The 16,396-nt window shown below is 46.5% G+C and overlaps 1 pseudogene; it reads right to left on the bottom strand.

Moving 5' to 3' along the window:
* Nucleotides 1-3,250: 3,250 nt before the first annotated feature.
* Nucleotides 3,251-3,998, bottom strand: LOC144681386 (large ribosomal subunit protein bL20m pseudogene; annotated as a pseudogene).
* Between the last annotated feature and the right edge of the window lie 12,398 nt (nucleotides 3,999-16,396).

Genomic DNA, 16,396 nt, shown 5'->3' with positions numbered 1-16,396 from the left:
TGTGAGAATGCTCCTGTCATGGAGATACAGTGGAGGCCCTAATAGTCCTTCAATTGCAGGAGAATGATGACAACATGCAGTGAGGACACTCCATAGATCTTCACATGGCCTCTGAGAATGTCTGACTCCTGTCTGGCCAAGGACAGCTCGCGTGCACTCCACGATCAGGGCCATATCATAGAGACACAGCCATGAAACTTTAGATGCATCTGATGCTGTGTCCGCCTTCAGCACCTCAGCCCTTCAGGAGCTGGTGCACAGCATCACTGGTCGCAGATGCTGGTTTGATAGGGGCCAGCCCCACCTTAAAGGTGCTGAGAGCTCACAGAGAGAATGAGAGAACTCTGTGGTGCCTGCCCTCTACATTCTGGCAGCAATGACCAGCACCGCTGAGGTGCAGGCATCAGTAATGTTTCCAGGCAGTGTGAGACTGGACCATCACTTTGGTCTGAAGGCTGCACAAAACACAGGGAAGAGGCCCTGGACTGAGATACCTGCCTTTATCTTGTGCAGAAAGGTTTCACATCTGAGTGACAAGAACACTGCTCATCAGAACAAGGAGCCATAGGCAGGGAGACATTCTTGGGAGTTTACTGACATTAGTGAACATTATGTACAAGTGATTAACACCCGCACCCAAGCTGGGCAACTAATTCTCCTTAACTGTCCTAACCCTAACTTGGTGCTCCCCAGACATCCACACCAGAGGTGGAGGCAGCCTGCTGACTGTGACGCCCTGTCTGTGATGACGTTGGCGGGTGTCCTCTGGAGGGCTGAGATTTGGAGGGCCCTGGCCTGCTTTCGGGGTCCTTCTGTGTGGCAGTGGCACCCTCCTTGACCTGTGAAGCTGGATCTGCAGAGGTCACAGGAAGAGGGGAATCAGATGAGCTGGTCACTCCCAGAGTCACCTGGGTGGATGGCCCCGGAGCGTGCCATCCTGCCAGTGTTGACCTCGATGTGTTGCAATGCCAGCGCAATCACCTCAGCCTGAAGACGGGCAGACTCCTCCATTGTGCCTTGCAATCTGAGGGGTGCAGCGGCCATTCCTTCCTGATGTTCCCGAGCTTGCCTTTTCAGCTCCAGTAACTGTGCCATGACCGAGTCCAGAGGCTCATCATCTGACTCGGACTCAGCAATGTTCTGGCCTCCAGCAGTCCTCCGAGTGCCGGGGACCTGGGAAGTCCCTGCCTCTGCCTGCTGTGGTTCAGAAAATGCAATGTGCTCACCAGATTGTGGTCCTGAGACTACTGTAAAGCTAGGCCCCACCAAGGTGTGTGTCTGCGCTGGTGGAGATGTGGGTGAGCGCTGTGAAGGGACTTCAGGGAGGGTGCCTTCAGATTCCTCTTTGGAGGTTTCTTTGGAGCTTGCTTGGAGGCCTGGGTCATGGACTCTATCTGCTGCTTCCTAGATGTGCCCGCGAGAGCAAGGGAAGATAATTAGTGCATGGCAATGGCCTGTGAAAGAGGATACATCACTCACGGCATGGTTATCTGATGGATGTTGCACTGCTGAATCCTCACTTGGTAGAGCAGCGCCGACCTCACCATCAGCACAGGACTGGTCCCAGTCATCGCTGGCCAGCTGGATGGCTCTGTTTTCAAATTCTGTGAGAACTTTGATTTCTGGCACCCCTCCACCTGTCTGCAACCTTTCCCTCCTGTTATGAGCCAATTTGTCCTGCATGGATAGAGATAAGGAGAGTATATTGGGATGCCTGCCGGGCCAGATGATAAGTATGCCTGGCCTGTGTGGGTGGTGAGTAGTCCCATGGACGGGATGAGGACAATGATGGTGTGTGTGAAAGAGTGAATGGTGATGTCTCTTGCACTGGCAGTGAGTGAGGGCCCAGTGGGTGAGTGATGGGTTTGTGAGTGTGAAAGTTGGGAGTGATGAAAAGAGTGACTTACCCTGGTGGAACGGAGGAGATCATTCATCCTTTTACGGCACTGGGTGGCTGTCCTCTCCTGAAGGGCCTTGGCGCTGCCACGGCCACCCAAGCCGGGTTGATGACATTGCTGCCCATCCTGCGGCCAGCGCGGGGGTAGAGCACATCCCATCGGGTCTCTACGTCATCCAGCAGTCACTCGAGGGACCCGTCGTTGAAGCGGGAGACTGCAGTCTTTTTTGCTTTGCTGGCCATGTCTCCCGGGCAGTGGTCATGAGCTGATGTCGATGAGCGCTTTGCTGATGGCTCCCTTTTAAAGGCCGGCATGATGCAACAGCAGGGTGATGGCAAGCGGGTGAATGAGAGCCCGCTCACCATGGAAACGGCATGTTTCGCGGGAGTGAATATATAATGAGGTGGGCTCGGGAAGATACAGCAAGTAACATTGATGCCACACAAGTGCCAGGTAATGACCATCTACAACAGGAGAGAATCTAACCATTGTCCCTTGACATTCAATGGCATTACCATTGCTGAATCCCCCACTATCAACATCCTGGGGGTTACCATTGATCAGAAACTGAACTGGACTAGCTATATAAATACTGTGGCCACAACAGCAGGTCGGAGGCTAGGAATCCTGTGGCAAGTAACCCACCTCCTGACTCCCCAAAACCTGTCCACCATCTACAAGGCACAAGTCAGGAGTGGGATGGAATACTCTGCACTTGCCTGGATGAGTGCAGCTCCAACAACACTCATGAAGCTCAACATCATCCAGGACAAAGCAGCCCACTTGATTGACACCCCATCCATATACGTTCACTCCCTCCACCACTGACACACAATAGCAGCAGTGTGTGCCATCTACAAGATGCACAGCAGGAACTTACCAAGGTTCCTTAGACGGCACCTTCCAAACCTATGATCACTGCCATCTAGAAAGAAAAGGGCAGCTGATACACGGGAACTCCACCACATGGAAGATCCCCTCCAAGCCACTCACCATCCTGACTTGGAAATATATCACCATTCCTTCACTGTTGCTGGGTCAAAATCCTGGAACTCCCTCCCTAACAGCACTGTCGGTGTACCTACACCACATAGACTGCAGCAGCTCAAGGATGCAGCTCACCTCCACCTTCACAAGGGCAATTAGGGATGGGCAATAAATGCTGGCATAGCCAGAAATGCCCACATCCCGGAAATTAATTTTTTGAAATGTGAGTGAGTCTGGAAAATGGAGCATAATGTGGGAAAATGTGAAATTGTCTATTTTGTAAGGATGAATAAAAAAGCTTATTATCTAAATGGTGTGAGATTGCAGAGCTCTGAGGTTCAGAGGGAACTGGGTGTCATTTTTCTTTCCGCTACAAAAACTTTATTGGAAGAGTTTCGCACACAATTATCAGAGTCAAGCCCACACAGTGGTCAGAAAGTCTTGTCAAAGCATCTACACAGAGGGCTGCCAAAATCTTTTGACTCGGGACAAGAAAAAAGTCTGTCGTAAACATTTTGTTAACATGGCAGCAAAATCAGTTGGTTTTCGCATCAATTATTCATCTTCATCCCGAATGCACAATGTGTGAAAATACACCAGCTGGCTCTCTGCCATCACCCAGTGCATCGCTGAAGCCCTCTTCTCTCCTTCGCTTAGCTAGTGCCGCCAGGGACTTGAACGTCTTCGGTTTGTGTATGGCCAAATCTGCGAAAACCTTCTTGTTCAGCTCCACCTGACACTTGACCAGGTTACTGATTAACACAGGATATTTCAGTCTGTGTTCACAGGAGGCAGCTGCAATCCTGCTTATCCAAAGCTTATCCTCATGTTCCGCTTCTTGAGTTTCTTAGCCTTGGTTGGGTAGAGGAAGGCTCTCCGCAGGGCCCACACAGCTAGGCTGTAGCATCGCTTCTTCCTGCCTCGGAGATGCCATGCCTGTTGCAGCACCTCCCGGACCCGCCAGTAACGGTCGGGTCCTCGGCTTCGGATCCAGCGCAACAGCGACAGGAAAACCATCAGCGCTCCGATCCCCCGCCACATGTTACAGGCTCGGCCTCCTGGGGTTGCTTTCCCCGAGGGTATCACAGGGCCAAACCAGGACACACAGCGCTGCCGCTTGAATTAGAAAAGATTAGTAAGCAGGTACAGCAGGGAATGAGGAAAGCTAATAGAATGTTATCATTTATTGCTGGGGGAAGTGAAATCAAAAGTAGGGAGGTTATGTTTCAGTTATACACTGGTGAGACAACATCTGGAGTTCTGTGTACAGTATTGGTCTCCTTATTTATGGACTGATGTAAACGTGTTAGAAGCAATTCAGAGAAGGTTTACTAGACTAATACCAAGAATGGGCGGGTTGTCTTATGAGGAAAGGTTGGACAGGCTAGGCTTGTATCCGCTGGAGTTTAGAAGAGTAAGAGGCAACTGGATTGAAATATATAAGATCCTGAGGGGTCTTGACAGAGTGGATGTGGAAAGGACGTTTCCTCTTGTGGGAGAAGGGGTCACTGTTTAAAAATAAGGGTCACTTATCTAAGACAGAGATGAAGAGAATTTTTTTCTCTCAGGGGGTCATGAGTCTTTGGAACTCCCTTCCTCAAAAGGCAGTGGAAGCAGAGTCTTTGAATGTTTTTAAGGCAGAGGTAGATAGATGTTTGATAAACAAGGGGGTGAAAGGTTATCGGGGATAGGCGAGCGGTTACAGTCAGATCAGCCATGGTCTTATTGAATGGTGGAGCAGGCTTGCAGGGCCGAGTGGCCTACTCCTGCTCCTAAACTGTATGTTTTTATGATATATACACTGACTTGGGGATGGGCAAGTCAATGCTAACGGGGGTGGGATTCTTGGGGAGGAAGGGGATGTGTGCCCAGGTCGGTTCCACTTCAACAGACAACGGATTCCTTCTACTCAGGCGCCACCCTGCTGAGGGCCTCGGGTACATCTGCCAAATGTTCCCTCACCTCTTGTTGACTCTTCAGCATCAGTTAGAAGGCTGATAACAGAGGTCTGTCATCAGACTTGGATCTCACACATGCCTCTTCCTCAGCACTCCTCCAAGTGCCAGTGAGCTCGCCTGACCCTGCCTCCTCCTGCTGCGGACACGTGTCTGTGCAGTGACCACCAGAGTGGGAGACCTTCCTACTCTAGAACTGGTACCCGCCAAGGTGTGTGTCTCTGGGCTGGTGGAGGGTCCAGGTGTCTGTTGTGATGCCTCTACAGTTGCATATCTCTCTTCTTGTGTTCCCTCCTCACTCTTTTCTAGGCTTGGGCTTGTGCTGAAGCCTGACAGGGCTTCTTCTGGCTCAGGCCTTGGCCTCTTCCTGGTGGCACCTGTAAGTGAGAGAGCAGGGAGCGAGTGACTGCAAGAGCTGTCTCCAATATGGAGGCATCCTTGGCCCTGAGGTTTCTATACCATGAATGGATCCTTACTGGACAGAGGCCCAAATCAAGTCTCCCCATCTCCACACCTGCCAGCTGGGCTGACCTCCCGTCGAACTCGTGTCAGAACCCCTCCCATCTTCTCACATTCTCTCCCATTGTGGCTTAACGTTTCCTGCTCAAAGACAACAGAGGAGATGGTTGAGAGGAATTGTTTGTTGCATCCATTTATACATAGCAATTTCACATTCATTTCTCATACCCCCACACATAGATATTATCCCCGGATTGTGTGACATGGCATTAATGCACTACCTGTTGTCCAGGAGGGCGGTGGGCCAACACCCTTCAGAGTGCTCAGCCTATCCACATACAAGGATAAGGCTCAGGGAGGCATCTCGTTTGCGAGGGTTGCTGTTGCCCTCTGCACCTGAGCCCACTCCCCTCCCCCACTTCCATACAGCATTGAGCTCTCTGTGTGGAAGGGTGAAGATGGCACAATGGTCTCTCCACCGCAGCGGGGATGAGCTGCATTGGGGCTATGAGGCATGACCTTATGCCATTGTCAGTGAGGCCCATGTCCCCTGACAGTCATTGGTTTCATTGTGATTAGTGTGAGCAGCTGAGGCTTCACTTACCCTGGCGGAGCGGATGAGGTCGTTCATTCTCTTCCAGCAACCGAGGGCTGACCTGTGCTAGACAGCCTGGGCACTGAGAGTGTCGGCAATCTGCACCCATGCAAGGTCCGTCTCCCCGCTCGGCCTCCACCTCCCATCAGCCAGGTAACGAGCGCTCCTCCTGACCTCCACCTGGTCGAGGAGGATGCGCAGGGATGCGTCACTGAACTTAGGCGCAGGAGGTCCCTGTCCCCTACCTGCCATCTCTATGGGACTTGTCCGTAAGTTACATGTCCGGGTGCCTTTTAAATACGGCGCCCGGGTATGATTGTGGGGCGTGTGCCATCTTGCCCGCCCCACCAGGCGAGATGCCGGGAAACCCCTGACTGCAAAATTAATGACGCCGGGACCGCGGGGTTTTCTGTCACCGCCCACAGTGGGAAACGCTCTCCATCCCCGCCCCCACCACAGGAATTAGTCCCCGATAGGAGAATTCTGCCCTATGTGATCAGGGATTAGCTCGACTTTCAGTGCCCCATAACTGTAAGAGCTAGCCAGGTGATATAGGTCGGTTGGAAATAATTCACTCGATTTCCCAGGTCATTGTGACTTCTGCTTAAAATATGTACTATCAGTTAGGGCTGAATTTTACACTGATCGGGTGGGCGCGCACCCAACCCAATCGGGCATGAAAACGTGTGAGATATTTCAGTCGGCAGGCGCGGGCAAAAGTCGAAAGTGCGCCCACCGACAATTAAGAGGGCAACGAAGCCCATTAACTGCGCAATTGTCTCCGATTTTTCATGGCCCGTCCAAATTTACGGTTGGCGGACGGGCAAATCGCCCAGGCGGCTTTTACATTTTTCATCAAACCCCATCCAAGGGCGGGGTGAGGTTTCCGTTATTAAATGAAATAAAAATATAAATCGGTGGACAGCATTTTTATATTCTATATGTTCATGTGCCTGATTCTGATGCTTGGACATTTTTTTCCTGATTTTAAAAACTTGATTTCCTGGGTTTCGGGCCTTCAGCTCCCTGAGGCAGCTCTCTGCTTTCAGGGATCTTTCTGTCAGCGTTCGCCCTCCTCCTGCCCCAACCCGGCAGCGCTGAGCTTTTCAGCGCGTGCTTCATGCTGGCTGGCCGTTAATTGGCCAGCCAGCGTGAAATCGCAGTCAGGGGCTGATCGCAGTCGGCAGTCTGTTTCCTGACTGCTCCCGGGCCTGCCCGCCAAGCTGAAAATTCGGGCCTAAGTTTTGCTTCGGGCTAAGATAGGTGTCAAAAGCTCTATGAATGTTGGACTCCTCCATGCCCTGCTTCAGGAGAATGTCGTCTGCTACTAGACCTACAGCTTAAAGAAAAGAACTGATTTGATGCTTTTGCTCATTTTCATGAAGGCCTGATGTTGCTCGATACCGGATAAAATTACTTTTCCATAAATCCCACTGCTGGCCTCTCTGTGGGCCCTCGATGCAGTCAAGTAGATGGGGTAGGGGCAGGGATGCTCACCGGATATGGTCATCGTTACCTCTCTCCAGTGTGCCTCCTCCTCTTGTCAATTTGTTACGAACTGCGATCAATATTTTCTTCACTCTGTGGTTCCTTCAATAACACCGATGTAATTTTTACATTGATGTCTCCACTGGTGTCACCATGTTCTGAGATGGTCCCTTTGTCTGTGGACTCTAGGCGTGGTACTTGGCTAGTCAACTCACAGACATACCTGGCCATATCAGTTTAACACTTGTTTATTAGTACTACTTCTAAACAGGTTACAGACTAGGCATGTTGCTCCTAGGCATGGTGTTCCAACCTCTCTCTTTCGAATCTCACATATGACTGACTGACATCAGTGATACATCGTCCCTTACATCATATATTATCATATCCCATCTGTTAACCATTTATAATGATAAAGCTTACTGTAAATTTGGAGTTGAATATTCTCTTGATGCACATGTCTTTGAACCCGTGAAACTTTTGGCTCCTATGGCAACTCGTCAAACAGCCACATTAAAATTTACATTCTACCTCCAAAATGTGGTGTTGGATAATGGGGAAGGTGGGGGGGGGCAGGCAAGGGCATGGGGTTTGCAATTTCTTCTGAAGATTAAACCAATGTTGAGAGGACCAAGGAAGGAATTGTATCCTTGTGCGAATCAAATACATTTGATCCACAACAAATTCATATTTACCAGTCATTTCCAATTCAGAGGGAAGTAGCTGCAGCTTTAAAGAAAAAGGAAATGCTTCCTCTAAAAAAGTACTTCATTGTCTATTCATTTGAAAATAAAATTGTACAAGGTATTACTTGTCAAATAGGAGATTAATTAGCGTATTATGCCAGCCAAGGAGATCTGCCATTTCATGTCACTGTTCTTATTTGGTGCGACTCCAGTGTTTCATATTACAGGGACAGTGGGAACCCCAAAGCAGCTGTCCACTTTTATGGCAGCCATTGTTTTGGGCCAGTCTAAAAACCAACATGGATGCATTCAAGCATGTATACTGCTGCTTATCGCTGAAGATAAAAGCTTCTTCATTAACTGTATTCATAATATTCACACTATAGCATCTGCTGCAGAATTGGAAAGAGTTGAAAAGCAGATGGAAATGATGCAATTGCTACAGCACATGGCCAATGTGTGCATTACCCTTCAATTCCTGCCCATCACCTTGGAAATCAGATGTTTACTTTATGCAAAGTGCTCTTTGCAGGTTCCCTCATTTGGATTTGAATTTGATGCCACTGAGATCGAGACATATTCATTTGTCCACCAAACAAGGTTTAACAACCAGCAAAAGAGGTAAACTGCCTTTCTCCACACACAGCGTTAGAAGTTCAATCCCCCAGTGATAAAGTAAGTGTACAACCCACTGGCAATGAGACTACATCTGACAGCTCTAGGTGCCTATTTTTTTAAATAATAAGTCTAACATATAATTGTTAGATGTTATTGATAATAAAAGGGTCTTGTTATGTGCTGTGTGGAGAGTTATTTTCATTTTGGGAACAAGCGGAAACCTGATCATTGTGGCTCAGCCACAATCATACACCCTGTCTGTTTTCATTTCTACTGACTTCACTGAAGGGGGGTATCGGGTGGGGGGTACAATGGCTAGCTGATCAGAAACCATCAGTTTTCCACCCGGACCCAAAGTGAAAATTACTTCCCCGCTTGGGATGGTATTTTGAAGTTTCAAGATGAAGGAACGAGAAAACAGTAAAAACTGGAAAATAAGAGTACTGATCCAAACTGGTCTTGTATACCTTAAAATGGAACACCAGTAAAAACTGGGAAATAAGAGTACTGGTCTGAACTGTTTTTCCCTTCTGGGATGTTTGGAAAAATGTTCCATCTACCTCGTGAAATTCTTTTAGTATCAAAATCAAACAGTTAACAAAAAAGTAACTTATCAAGATACACAGCAGCAAAGACTCTGGGGCTGGCATGTCAGCCTCAGTCTGATGAGAATCCAGATCCCAAGAAGGAAGCTTTTGAAGAACAACTTCTTTGAAGGTAATTGCACCTGGAGTGGGTGCACCTGACAGAGGAGGAGGCTTTCCTGGGAATTAAAGGGGAGCTCGAAGAGAATTTCACTCTGGGAGAGGCTGGGAGTTGTACATTAAAGTGTGTTTGGAACTTGGGTTGTTCAAGGAAAAGTTGACTCTGAGACAGCTGGAACTTGTAACGATATGTATAGCTAGGAGACAATTTTATGGGGGAATAAAGATTGACTAGCCTGAAAATAATTATTTCCCAGGAGTGCACTTAACCTTGTTTCAGGGAAACTGTCTTGAAGCTAGTTTGCATAGAAGTCCCTGGGGCGGATTTTCCCTTTGAGGCGGGAATTGCAAGTCGGGAGATTTCCCGATGTCACGATCCCGCCTCCTGCCGGGCAACGTCCACCCACATTGTTTTCATGGTGGGATGATTGGGATGGGCCTCCACCTCCTGAAGCAGGCCCAAGATGGAGGTGGGCGGATACTGATGGCGGGCACATTAGAACCCCCACCTATGTTTGCTGGGACATCGACACAATTCTATACATGAGAGGCACCCTAGCCCCTCAGCCCTCACCCCCCTATCCACCCCCATAACGCCCCAACCCCCCTTGCCTGGCATCAGGATGGCAAAATCCAGCCTACAGTCTACAAGTAATGTTGGATTCTTGTTTACTTTTCTAATGCTATTGAACAAAATCTGCTGTTATTAAACATCGGAAGTGATACCTGACTGCAACAAAAATTGTCATCAGAGCTTAAATGTTGTTAGAATTATTAATCCATTTTACAAATTACATTTACCACAGATTCACTCATTCAGGTGTGCTCTGCCCAAATGCTGGTCCTTGGCTCATTGTCTGCTAATGCTTCAGCCTGAGCCATTTTCTTAGCTGTTTTTGTCGGCAGTGGTTTGCCATTGCCTTCCACTCTCAAGGGCAGGGTGAGGAGGCAGGACCCAAGACTACCTCAGCTGGAACAGGAATCAAACCCACAGTGTTGGTGTTATTCTGAACTGCATGCTAACCATCTAGCCAACTGAACTAACCAGTCCCCTTGCCATGGATTAGCAGAGTGTTAATATTTGTAGTGAATTTTGAAGCATGATATCCTAAATCTACAGCTGATTAACAGAAACAGTTTATGAACAAAGACGTGTAGTATACAGCAGTTATGTGTCAGGTTTCGCTCCGCTTGAGGGTTATAAGAAGTGACACACCTGGCAATGTTTGCATCATACTTTTATGTTGACGCTCCCAGAACATGGCCCTATCGTGCAGCAGTACAGGTTATGATAATGGAACAAGAGTCTGTGACTACCATCCAGACTTCAGACAGTAGGAGAGAATTTATGCTTTATATACTGTGACTCTTTGTGGGAAAGTACAGCGTATCACCTGAGTGACCACAGAACAAGATCATCTCCAGCTGGAATACAGGCCCACAGCACTCTTCTGGCTGCTATATTTGCAAATTCTCTTCGCTGCTGAAAGGCTAAACTATTTAGAGAAAATGCAGTTTAAACTTGACACAGATTTATGAAACAAATTAAGTCGAATACCTGCTGTTAATAAAGGTCAATCATATTGGTTTTCTACTGTGACAACATTAATTGATCTCCGCTCCAAAAGTGGATGGGAATAAGGGAATCAAATTCACTCATGTTCAAGTTGTTAAAAATGCACTGTGTGAATAACTGGCCCAGTGCAAGGACTTTGTACTTAAGCAACTACAGTGGAATGAATGTGCGGATTGTGCAGAACTGACGGGTGTAGTTAGGTGTTTTACTTGAATGTGAGTAAATGTTTTTCAAAAATTCTCTTCCACCACCCCTAGCTACGATGTCAGTAAATCACAACACTTGACCTTAATGGAATTTATAGTAATCTGCAGGCTAATTGCATTTTAATGATGTGAACTGACCAGTAAAAATTTGTAATGGAATTACAGCAAATGGCATTGTCCCCTTAAAGGAAATATCATTAGATCCTTACACTTTAACAAAGTGTACAAGGTTATAGTAATGGGATACATTGAAATTTGTGTAAAAAAATCACCTAAGGGGTTTGCTGGTGTAGTTGAATAAAGTTCTGTAGCCTGGCTAGGCCCATTAAAGGAGCATTTCTATTTTCCCAAGTTTTAATGTTTCCTACGGGCTCCCTTTTAAAATCTGAAGCAGCAGTGTACAGTGCCTTGGTAAAATTTTCCATTATACATGAAGTGGAAAGAAAAGCATCCTGAATTCCACAGGAGATCGCCATTAGTATTTGGTGTGCTAGCTATATAAAGCTGCTTTTCAAAAGGGCACAAAGAAAATATCCTGCTTTACGTATGAAACACATTGAAATGTTTCCCTCTCCTGAGTGGAAATTACCCTTTTTCTAAAGTCCTTACAACTAGATGGTTTTCTTTTCGGGTGGTCTAGTTTACAATATATTTATTCAGTGAGAAAAGGTCCTTGAATGAGTTGTTGCCTCCCAGATCCTCAATCTCACCATCAGGCTTCTGCCCCTCCCAGAGCATCAATTTTTTTTCTTCTTTCACAACAAATGGGCATTGCTGGCTAGGCAAGCATTTGTTGCCCATCCCTAATTGCCCTTGAGTAGGTGGTGGTGAGCTGCCTTCTTGAACCGCTGCAGTCCATGTAGCATAGGTACACCCACAGTGCTATGATTCCAGGATTTTGATCCAGCGACAGTGAAGGAAGGGCAATATAGTTCCAAGTCAGGATACTCTGTGGCTTGGAGGGGATCTTGCAGTTGGCTGTGTTCCCATGCATCGGTTGTCCTTGTCCTTCTAGGTGCAGAGGTCGTGGATTTGGAAGGTCAACGGAACCTTGATGAGTTGCTGCAGTGCATCTTGTATATGATTCACACTGCTGCCACTGGGCATTGGTGGTTGAGGAAGTGAATGTTGAAGGTGGAGGATGGGGTGCCAATCAAATGGATTGCTTTGTCCTGCATGGTGTCGTGTTTCTTGGGTGTTGTTGGAGCTGCACTCATCCAAGCAAGTGCAGAGTATTCCATCACACTCCTGTCTTGTGCCTTGTAGATGGTCGACAGGCTTTGGGGAGTCAGAAGGTTAGTTATTCGCCACATAATTCCCAGCCTCTGATATGCCCTTTGCCCTAAAAAGGCTTGTATGGCATTCTCTGCAACTGTGACTGTTGTAATTATCCTGTCTCGTCCTTTTCTCCATGTTGTGGACCACACCATCCTGCCCATAGTGAGTCACAGTTGTCTGGCTTGGTAGGACTGCTCTCACTTGGCTCTGATTAGCCAATGTAGCTACTGAAATGGCTTCTCTTTCCACTACATGCTTTAGAAGTCCCCCAAAGGATCCATCCTCGACCCCCTTAACTACATGCAGCCCCTCAGCAATGTAATTTGCAGACATGGGGTCAGTTTCCAATTGTTGGCTGGTGGCAGTTTATCTGTCCACCACTTCTCATGGCTCCTGCACTCCCACTATAGTGAGACTTCTTGTCCAACTGAGCATTGGGAAGACCAAAGCCACTGTCTGCATCCCATTCCAAAAGATCTGTACCCTTGACATCAACCCTAACCCTCTCCCTAACCACATTTTTAGGCTGAGTCAAATGGTTGAGAAATCTTTGTGTCAACTATTCAACCTTTAGATCAATGGCCAACTCTATACTGTACCAACACAACGATCACTGAATTTCACCTTTGTAACACCACCCCACCTCCCATTCAGACATATAGGCCCCATTCTCTAAAATATCCCTCCCTAAACCCCTCTGCATCTCCACTGTCCTCTTCAGACTGTTTAAAACCTTCTTCTACAATCAAGACTTTGCACTTCCCCTAATATCCCCTCCTTTAGTTCAGCAAACACTTCTTTCCTTGAATCTCTGATGCACCTCGAGATGCAAATGCAAGTTGTTGTGCTCATTTGCAGTCTCCTAAACTGTCAGCCAGTGTACAGAAAAAACATCAAAGAACAAAGGACATTCCAACCATATTTCGTAACTGTTAACGGAAGTGTTCCACTAATACTGCAGTACTCATTTTATACACCATCTGCTTCCTCTGTGGTAAGAAGCAGAGTTCAGCACGTCAAGAAGCCTGAAATATATGCTAGATGCACGTGTCCCTATATATGGCACCAGCAGCTACATAATTCCTCGGCATGACTTGCAAGAGTGCACTACATAGCACTTTTTATGAACCAAGTATTGAGTACAGTGAGTCAAATGTAACCTGCAGTGTCGATACAAATACAAAATCAATACAACATTTATTTCAATGGCTCCTAATTTCTAATAACCCTACTTCAGACCAGGCAATACAGAGCATTGTCAATCAAGAAATAAAGAAGCAATTTATTTTGAGTTGGGAAATGCATTAGGAGACATTGAAATATTTTTGAATTACAAATTGTTGAATTCTTCCTGTTAAGTGGGCAGTGTTAAGAGAATTTTTAAGAGCTGGTAAGATTATTGGGAAACAGTTTGCAAATAGATTTCCATGATACATAAAAAGTATAGATAAGGACCCTTTTCATCTGTGACTGATTGGGAGTGAAGAGGCTGTAAGTCTCTTAATAGAATTACTAAGCCCCATTCCTACATTTACCTCTGGTACTTGGTAAAAAGTAGCAATTTAAGTCTAAACCTGCATCAGTCCCGATTGTGGTGTCATCATACAGGGCTTCACGAAGGCAGCGCTCAAGCAAATAACTCCTTGGAATTGTAGCCTTCTGAATAAGGTCAGTGAGTACCTTTACTTTAATCCTTTGAACATGAGAGTTCTGGAATCTGATGCCATAGCAAGATATAAAACCTGCCATTGTTTAAAGGCAGCCCTGAAGGAAGAAGGCAACTCAAGAGAGAAGGATGATAGCCAAATTGCAAAACCAAAGGACAAACTTCAGGGAGCCAGAAATGCAAGCCCTTGTAATGAGATTTGAAACATAAAGACAGTCAAGGGCCAATGACTGCCCTTGTTTGGTACGCACTTTGTAAAGGGAGGAGTCTGTAGCTGTTGAGTGAGTTCCACTTCCTTGAACCAGTTACATTTTTGGCTTATTGCCATCTATATTTAAAGATTCTATTTGACTTCCATACCATAAGTCACCCTATTGGTGAGTCCAAACTCCCTTCAAGCATCTAGGTAAACTTTTGCTAGCATGCACCAAGATAATGGACATATATCCACTTATAGTTTTTCAGTTGCTTAAACAGAACATAATGCATAATGAGTGCCCCATACACTAACCATAATTATTGTCCTTATAGCAACTCCCCCTGAAAATATATTAATCAACAACAGCTTGCATTTATATAGCATCTTTAATGTAGTAAAATGTCCCGAGTCTCTTCCAACAAAGCATTCTCAAACAAAATTTGACACCAAGTCATGTAAGGAGATCTTAGCACAGATGACCAAAAGCTTGATCAAAGAAAAGAAAGAGGTGAGGTGAGAGTGACTGCCCTTGTGTGGTACGCACTTTATAAAGGGAGGAGACTATAGCTGTTGAGTGAGTGCCATTTCCTTGAACCAGAGTTACATTTTTGGTTTACTGCTATCTATATTTAAAGATTCGATTTGGCTTCCATACCATAGGTCACCTTATTGGTTTCTTGAACTTATGTCATCCTTCTCTAATGTGCTAATACCACCATTAATTAACAGAGCCACTCCTCCACCTTTTCCTAGCTTTCTGTCCTTTCTAAATGTCACGTACCCTTCAATATTCATGTCCTAATTAATGTCATTCTGTAGCCATGTCTCTGTAATGGCTATCAGATTGTACTTATTTATTTCTAGTTGCGCTATCAGTTCATCTATTTTGTTTTGAATGCTACATGCATTTAGATACAGAGCCTTTAGTTTTGCCCTTTTATTATTTTTGCATCCTCTAGACTTATCTGCTGATTTACTCTTAGATTTATATTCCCTGTGCTCTCTGTTTCTTCCTGTCACGGTCTGTTTATCATTTCCCACATTAATACCTTTTACCTTTGTCTCTTGTCTTTTCTCTACCCTTTTATTGACCACATCTTCCCAAATTTGATCCCTTGCCTCCACTATTTAGCTTAAAACCCTCTCTACTTCCCTAGTTGTGCGGCTCACTAGAACGCTGTCCCAGCATGGTTCACGTGTAAACCGTCCCAAAGGTACAGCCCCCACTTTTCCCAGTACTGGTGCCAGTTCCCCATGAACCAGAATCCACTTCTCCCACACCAGCCTTTGAGCCACGTATTCATTTCTCTAATTTTATGTACCCTATGCCAATTTTCACGTGGCTCAGGCAATAGTCCAGAGATTATTATCTTTGAGGTTCTGCTTTATAATTTAATGTCTAGCTCCTCATACTCTCTGTGCAGAACCTCCTTCCAAGTTCTACCTATGTCATTGGTACCTACATGGACCATGGCAACTGGATCCTTCCCCTCACACTGCAAGATCCTCTCCAGCTCTGGGCAGATGTCCCAAACCTGGCACTGGACAGGCAACACAGCCATTGGACTCTTGCTCTTTGCTACAGAGAATGGTCAATCCCCCTCATGATATTGGTCCCTACTACCACTACATTTCTTTTTGCTCCTCCCAGTTGAATGGCTTCTTGTACCACCGTGCCATGGTCAGTCAGCTCATCTACCCTGCAGTCACCACTCTCATCCAACCAAGCTGAGAGAACCTCAAAGCTATTGGACAATTGCAAAGGCTGGGGCTCCTGCACTCCTGCCCTTTGGGTTCCCTTACCTGCCTCACTCACAGTCACACCCTCCTGTCCCTGACCACTGATAAAATGAGAAGATCTAAGTGGTGTGACTGCCTCCTGATGCAAAGCATCCAGGTAACTTTCCCCCTCCCTGATGTGTTGCAGCGTCTGCAGCTCAGCCTCCAGCCCAATGACTCTGAGCCTAAGCTCCTCGAACCACAAACACTTACTGCAGACGTATTTGCCCTGGATCACACTGGCATCCAGGGGCTCCCACATGCTGTAGCCTTGACACATCACTTTTCCTGCCATCCTTAGT

The sequence above is a fragment of the Cetorhinus maximus genome, chromosome 6 (assembly GCF_964194155.1).
Source record: "Cetorhinus maximus chromosome 6, sCetMax3.hap1.1, whole genome shotgun sequence".
Taxonomy (NCBI): Eukaryota; Metazoa; Chordata; class Chondrichthyes; order Lamniformes; family Cetorhinidae; genus Cetorhinus; species Cetorhinus maximus.
Note: the sequence above shows the minus strand (reverse complement) of the source record. Positions and strands in the feature narration are given on the sequence as shown.